At 35.4% G+C, this 7,517-nt stretch overlaps 1 non-coding gene across 1 annotated transcript; it reads left to right on the forward strand.

Annotated features, from left to right (window-relative positions):
- Positions 1-7,154: 7,154 nt before the first annotated feature.
- Positions 7,155-7,261, forward strand: LOC131169597 (small nucleolar RNA R71). The gene has a single exon (XR_009140502.1). It is a non-coding gene; the product is annotated as a small nucleolar RNA R71 (small nucleolar RNA).
- The last annotated feature ends 256 nt before the right edge of the window (positions 7,262-7,517 follow it).

A 7,517-nucleotide genomic window follows, 5' to 3' on the forward strand; every position in this document is an offset into this window, starting at 1 on the left:
ACTCATTAGCTAGCTAGCCACCTCCCTCATTGATTTTGATTAGTGTGGTGAGTATGCCTTGTCGTGATGTGCACACGACATGTTCAGAAATTTTGTGTGTGACACCCCTTACCCGTCTACAGTATATCCGAGTAAGATATGTCACACAGTGTACTGAAACACTCTATTTTATCTCAATCATTTTTATTCTTCCTTAATTTATTTTTATCATAGTTTTGAATATAATTTGTAAAATATAATTCATTTAAGTCATTTATTGAAATTATAATTTATTTGAGGTTCCGAAAATTTTATAGAAAATCCGACAGAATACCGGCTAAAAATGGAGAAAACAGTTCTTCGGAACCTGTGAAAAACACTTCCAATAATAATTTGCAATCATTCACAAACTCCAATAATCATCAAAATCTCAATATTTTTTAACAACATTTCCATTTCTCAATCATTCATTTCTCATGGTATTCATATATAATCAATAAATAAATACTTAATTTTCCATTCATAAGCACAATTTTCACTATTTACATTAACATCAAAATACATTACATAAGTCTCAATTACACAAGAGAAAATAAAAGTTAGTTACAAAATATCAAAATGAAACCTAGTGTCCTACCAATGCACTGAAGATGGTGAGGTGACACGGACACTATGCAGAGCTGCAGGAGGTCTCACCCGATGCGTGGTCTACTGGGCTCTCGGTCAGTATCTCCAGAACCTACGCGTGGCAAAAGCAACGCGCTAAGCAATAATGCTTAGTGGTGCCAATAATAAAATAAAAAGAAATAACATAAAATAAATATGCAGTGAATGTATTGATGTCTCATTGCAAATAAATTTTCGATGAGTATTTGTAGTCGTACTTATTTTGTACTGGTTATATTCATTATTTCATTAAATTTATCCACTTTCATTTTTGGTTGCCCAAGTAACCTATACTGGACGACTGGACTGGATAAATGGGTAAACTGGCACTGGGTATCAAGTACCTCGGGCCGTCACACCATCGGTCACATATGTGTCTCCCGGTGTGCAACAGAACAGCTAATAAGCTGTAATAACATTAGGCACAAGGCCAAGTATCAACATAATGTCAGAATGGCTAAAAGCCATGAAATCACAGAATGGCATAATGCCATGTGCAGTACTGCTAACTGAACCCTATTGGCATGCCAAGCTATCCAAACCAATCTTGTTAGGTATACTAGGGCATTTTACACTTTTGAGTTTTATAATTTTTGAATTTCAAGTTTTGGTGTTACTATTCACTTCATTAGTCAACCAAAATATTGAATTTTGCATAGATATTTGGTACATTGGTTTTAATACTCCCAACATACCACATTTTGCATTCAAAATTTGTTGGTATTGGTTTCCAATAACATTTCTATGCTTAATGTTAAGTAAGCAGAATTTTCAGTTTTCATGCCTCATCTTTACTGTTCCATTAGTCATTTTTGAAGTGGGAATTTGGCAAAATGATTAACATGAAAGTTGTTCCTTATTTTGTCTAGTTGAATTTCGTTTTTTGAATCACTCCATTTTGAGTTTTGTAGCTCAAGTTATGGTCTAAAAACCACAACTGGCCGGATTGGAATTTTTCTGGACTGACCATATCTACAGTGCAGTGAACAGTGACTACAACTCCCTTGTTGGATAGGTTCTGGTCATAATTTGGGGTAGATTTCTTCATGAAAGTTGTTGTTCTATATCTTAGCTTGTTTTTGGTAAAATTTCAGGTCAATTGGACCTTTCTACAATGAGTTATGGCCAAATGAACAATCACTGTTCATTTGGTCATTCTGCAGAAATAGACTATAGGTCACCCGGGTTTGGGCAAACTTTTGGTCCACTTGGTTTGGTTTTATGGGCATGGTTTCTTCACCAAAATTGTGCCATTATGTGTCTAGTTTCATGTCCAATTGGCCAAACACTATTTGAACCTCTACAATTCAAGTTATGGCTGCCCAAACCTGCTGGACTCATGTCTAATTCTGCAGGTCACCTAGGGCAGCCACACTAAACCTAAATCCCCTCACTAAACACACTTCATTTCTTGTTTACCAATAACCAAATGGTCACTAATTGACTATTAAAACTCACTTTCATCATTACATGATCAAAGTCTCAATTTCATGCTCAAACCCTAACTCCAATTCCAATTCATGGCATACACACACCAAACTCATACCAAATCACTTTATGCATCATCTATACTCATCAATAACATAATTAAGCCACTTAATTTCATCAAAAACCAACAATCCTTAAACTTTCTCATGGCTGCCAAATTTATGGATTTTATTTACTCAAGTTTTTCTTTTAATTTCACACAATTTCTACTTGATTTAGCATGCTTACAAGATTAAAGAAAGAAAAGAAATTGTTTAGGGCACTAACCTCTTGTAGCTCAAATCCAAGCCAACCAAGACTTTAATTTTTCTTCACTTTCTCACTCTTTCTTGGCTGCCAAATACTTCTCCTTGGTGTGGGTATAATTTTTAGTGAAGCGAGGATAAGCTTTTAAGGTGAATTGAAGTGGGAAATGAAGCTTAAGGGAGCTTTATTAGTGGAACCTCTTCTCTCTCTCTCTCTCTCTCAACGTTTTTTAGGCTGCCCAAAGGTTGAAGATGCAGATTGGTTTTTCAAATTTCTGGTCTCTTTTATCTCTTTTAATGAGTTTAACAAATTGTGATTGGTGGATAGGTTTTTAATGACATCATATGATGTCATTATTAGGTATTTTCTTTCATTTTCTTTTATTTTCATCTCTACTCATTTTCAATTTAATTTTTAGTAATGTTTATTCACATTTTATGTCATAATAATTATTTACTTAACTGGACAAGTCGGCCAAAAATTACCTCTGAAGGCGAAATGACCAAAATGCCCTCCGTTTGGCTTAACAGACCAAAATTGTCTGTACCGATTGAAAAATTTTTTTAAATATTTTCTTGGCATTCTAATGCCATAGGAACCTCAATGACCCTTCTCCGGAGTCCCCAAAATTATTTTATAAATTTTTCCCTGGGTCTAGGACTCCTAGTTGCGAGAACCGCAACTTCCAACTACGTTACCCATCGCTTGGGCACCGGCTCATTTGACTTTGTTGTATTTTATTTCTAAAATTTTTGCTAAATTTTTCTTATTAATATTTGAGTTAATTATGGTTCCTCACTTTAGTTTAAATATTTTTCCGGACGTTCTAGCTGTCTGGACCCACACTGGTCATCGGAACAGTAGAATGTACGGAGTTGCTACAGGGAGGGTGTTACATTGTGTCATGTCCTAAGTTGTGTTATTTTTTGGCAACACTATGTTTATTAAATTGTTTGATCAAGTTGTGCTATAATAAGCTTTGAAAATTATGATTTGTTATAAATGTGATTTGAGAAAAAATTGTGAAAATGCGATTATGAGATTTTTGAATGATGATTTGTTCATAAATGTTTTATATTATGTATTTTATGCTTTTATTGTGCACCACTGAGTATTTATATAGTCAGCGATAGCTTTAACTTCTTTATCGAGATAGAGAAAGGACATAGCAAGTGAGTGAGTACTCTGATTAGAGAGGAGCAAAATTGAAGAATTTTTGTACGGGTATTTGTCTATACCCTGGTAGTTTAGTTTGATGTAAATATGTTAGTAGGCATATGTATCTCTGTAATTTGAGCAGTTGTATAGATAAAATTGTAATAATATTATTTTTGAGATTTTGCATCTGTATATTAACTTATGATTGTAAATTAATGATTTAAAACGCAATGTGCATGAGTTATGAAATGTTTTGAGATATTCATTCTTGATTTGAAATTTGGATTTTGAATTGAAGTGTTGCTATTGCTGTTGATTTGAAGTTTGGTGGTTACAAATGGAGTTGTGATTGAAAAAAATATTGGGAGTGTTTCTATTTTCAGGTTTTGAAGAACTGTTTTCTCAAAATACAGACGGAACTCTGTCAAAATTTTTACAAAATTTTCGAAAACATAAAATGAGCCAAAAATTTTAACTAGTTTTTCACCTTAATTAAATGTTTTAATTCCTACCAAAATTTTACCCACCAATTTTAAAATGAACGAAAATTGTTTTAAAATCTCTTGTAGTATATTTAATGGGTTACTGGTAGGTGAAGTACGGTAATTCATTAGGTGTACTACGGGAACATGTTACATCTTACAAGGAGTAGGGTGTGACAGACTTTCTCATATATAATAGTTACATGAGTTTTAATCACATAGATTTATCACATTTTAGTTCTCAAAAGTGTTGGCATTAGTTGCCAATCCATACTTCTAACCAATGGAGAATAAATCAAAATTTCAGTTTTTTGGGTGCTAGAGTTCACTGTTCCATTAGGCCATTCTACAGTGAGAATTTGGCCAAGTGTTCTTGATAAAAAATGTTCTTTATTATGTCTAGTTACATTTTTCTTTTTGAATCACCCCATTTGGAGTTCTCTAGCTCAAGTTATGGCTATTTCACCATAACTGGTCGGATTATCTTTACCCAGAATTTCTAGGCAATTTTTGGATATTGGCAATTTTGTACACTGACTACAGGTGAGTTTTGGGACAGGTTATGGTCAAAATTTGGGTTTATTTTCTTCATGAAAGTTGTAGGGCTATGTCTTGGCTTTCTATCGATATAAAACTCAGGTTAATTAGACCTTTTTACACTAAGTTATGACCAAATGAATGAACACTGTTCATTTGGTCATTTTCCAGGGACAACATATTGGTCACCCGGATTAGGTCAATTTTTAGAGCCACTTAGGTTGGTTTTCTGTGTAGAGTTCCTTCACCAAAATTGTGGCATTATGTATCTAGTTTCACCTCCAATTGGCCCTGCACCAATTGGAGCTACTCAAGTTCAGTTAAGGCTCTTTAAACACACTGGACTTTAGGAGTCCAGACTGCAGCACACAAGGCAGCCTACCCTTTCCAACATTCAATGACTCAATTCACTTCATATTAAGTTTAAAACTTACCAAATGGTCACTAATTGACCATTAAGATGTTCATACACTATTGTATGAGCAAACCCTAATTTGGTTCAAACCCTAATTCGTTAAAATTACAAATCTCATGCAAGTTCATTCAATTTCAACTTTATTCATATATACACTTTAAGTAACATAAATATACAAGTTTAATTTAATCAAATACTTCAAAACCTTAACCCTCTCTAAGGGACCGAAATTTCCACTTCCTCCTTAAACCTAGATTTCTTTCCTTTTAGATAAAATTTTAACTTCCATAAACTCATTTGCAAGATTCAATTAACAATGTTAAGGTTTCATAGCACATACCTCTATTATGGAAATTCTCAAGCTTGAAAAACTCTTCTTTTCTTCTTCTTTTTGCTGCCTCTAACTTGCCCAAGGTGTAAGATTAATTTTTCATGAAGGAGTTATGAGGTTTTATGGTGTAGTTGGCTAGGTTTTGGAGCTTGGGTGAGTGCATCAATGGAGGTCTCTCTCTCTTTCTCTCTCTCTTTCTTTTGGTTCAGCTGTTATGCAAGAAGTGGTTGTTGATTTTTTTTTACTTTTATCTCATTTTTATTTTCTTTTTATCTCTTTAGTTAATTTGTTAAATTGTGACTGGGTGGGGGCATTTTAATGACATCATGTGATGTCAAAATTCTCAATTTCTTTTATTTTTCTTTCCTTTTCTTTTCTACTCAATTTCAATTAAATTTTTAGCAATATTTATTCATATTTTAGATCATAATAATTATTTACTTAACTGAACAAGTCGGCCAAAAATCATCTCTGAAGACGAAATGACCAAAATGCCCTCCGTTTGGCTTATTGAGCCAAAATCGTCTGCACCGATCGAAAAAATTTTCTAAACATTTTCTTGGCATTCTAATGCCATCAAAACCTCAATGACTCTCCCCTAGAGTCCCAAAAATTATTTCATGAATTTTCCCCTGGGCTTAGGGCTTCTAGCTGTGGAGACAGCAAGTTCCCGTTAAGGTCACCCATCGCTAGGGCACCAACTCATTTAACTTTGTTGTATTTCATTTCTAAAATTTTTCTTACCATTATTTGGTTTATTTATGACTCCTCACTCTAGTTTACATATAGTTCCAGACATTCCGACTGTCCGGACAGACATTGGTCACCAGAACAGTCGAATGTACGGACTAGCTACAGTGAGGGTGTTACAGTTGATGTGGCTCTGGTAGTTTCTTTTTCTTCTTTGCTTCCTCTTCCCACTCTTTTTTAGCTTAATTCTTCTTTTTCCTCTGTTTGGTTGTTAGATTCATCAGAGGGTTGTTCAGTTGATTATCCCTCTGATTATTGCTCCTCTAATGTCTTGCCACTCCTCAAGGTAACTGCCTTATAGTGTTCTTTGGGGTTCATCTCTGATTGACTTGGCAATTTACCAGCAGCCTTGCTTGAAGAACTTGCCTACTGAGCAATTTGGTTTTCAAGCATCTTGTTGTGGGTGGCTAGTTGGTCCATTTTGGAAGCTAATTGCTTTATCATTTCATTTTGCTATTGTTGGGCTGCTAAGAAGCCCTCCATCATGGATTCCATAGTCAACTTTGATTCAGGTTATTGAGGTTGAGGAGGTGGCGGTGGCTGTGCAAGGTTTGGTCATCTATTCTGAAAACCTGGGGGTGCTAGTGGTCTGTATCCTTGCTGCTTGTTCATGGGCTGATTTTGAGAGTTGGACCATGAGAAGTTAGGGTGGTTTCTCCATCTAGGGTTATAAGTGTTTGAGTATGGATTGTTGAGCTGCCTCTGGTTGAAGTTTTCTCCGTTATTCACATAGTTCAGTTATTCCATAGGGGGGTCATTAAAGTTGATGCATTCTGAAGTCATATACCCTCCTCCGCAGTTGTCGCAGTGTTGGTTGTTCATCCCTATAGCATTGGCTTGCATTCTATCTAGCCTTTTGGTGAGCTGGTCAAACTGAGCATTTATCATGCTTAGGGCATCCACTTCCAAGATCCCTGCTATTCTCCTTATATTTCCCCTTTCATTTGACCACTCGTAGTTGTGATAAGAGAGCCTCTCCAAAAGTTCAAGTGCTTATGCTACTGTTTTCTCCATCAAATCACCATCTGCAGCTGAATCTACTATACTCCTTGTAGAGGGCAATAGCCCATTATAGAAATTCTGAACTAGGAGCCAATCCTCTATGCCATGATGTGGACATTCTCTTTGTAAGTCTTTATATCTCTCTCATGCATCACAGAGTGATTCACCTTCCTTTTGCCTAAAGGTATTAAGTTCAACCCTTAACTTTGCATTTTTTACAGGGGGAAATACCTTGCTAGAAAAGCTTGTGAGAGCTCTTCCCAAGTGGTAAATATTCCAGCTGGTTGAGAAAGTAACTACTTTCTTCCTCTATCTTGAAGGAAGAATAGGAATGCTCTGAGTCTTATAGCTTGATTAGAGACCCCATTTATCTTGAATGTGTCATATAGGGCAAGAAAGCACTGGAGGTGGTAATGTGGATCTTCTGTTGGTGAACCTCCAAACTGGGTCTGTTGAATCATCT

The sequence above is a fragment of the Hevea brasiliensis genome, chromosome 1, assembly GCF_030052815.1.
Source record: "Hevea brasiliensis isolate MT/VB/25A 57/8 chromosome 1, ASM3005281v1, whole genome shotgun sequence".
Taxonomy (NCBI): Eukaryota; Viridiplantae; Streptophyta; class Magnoliopsida; order Malpighiales; family Euphorbiaceae; genus Hevea; species Hevea brasiliensis.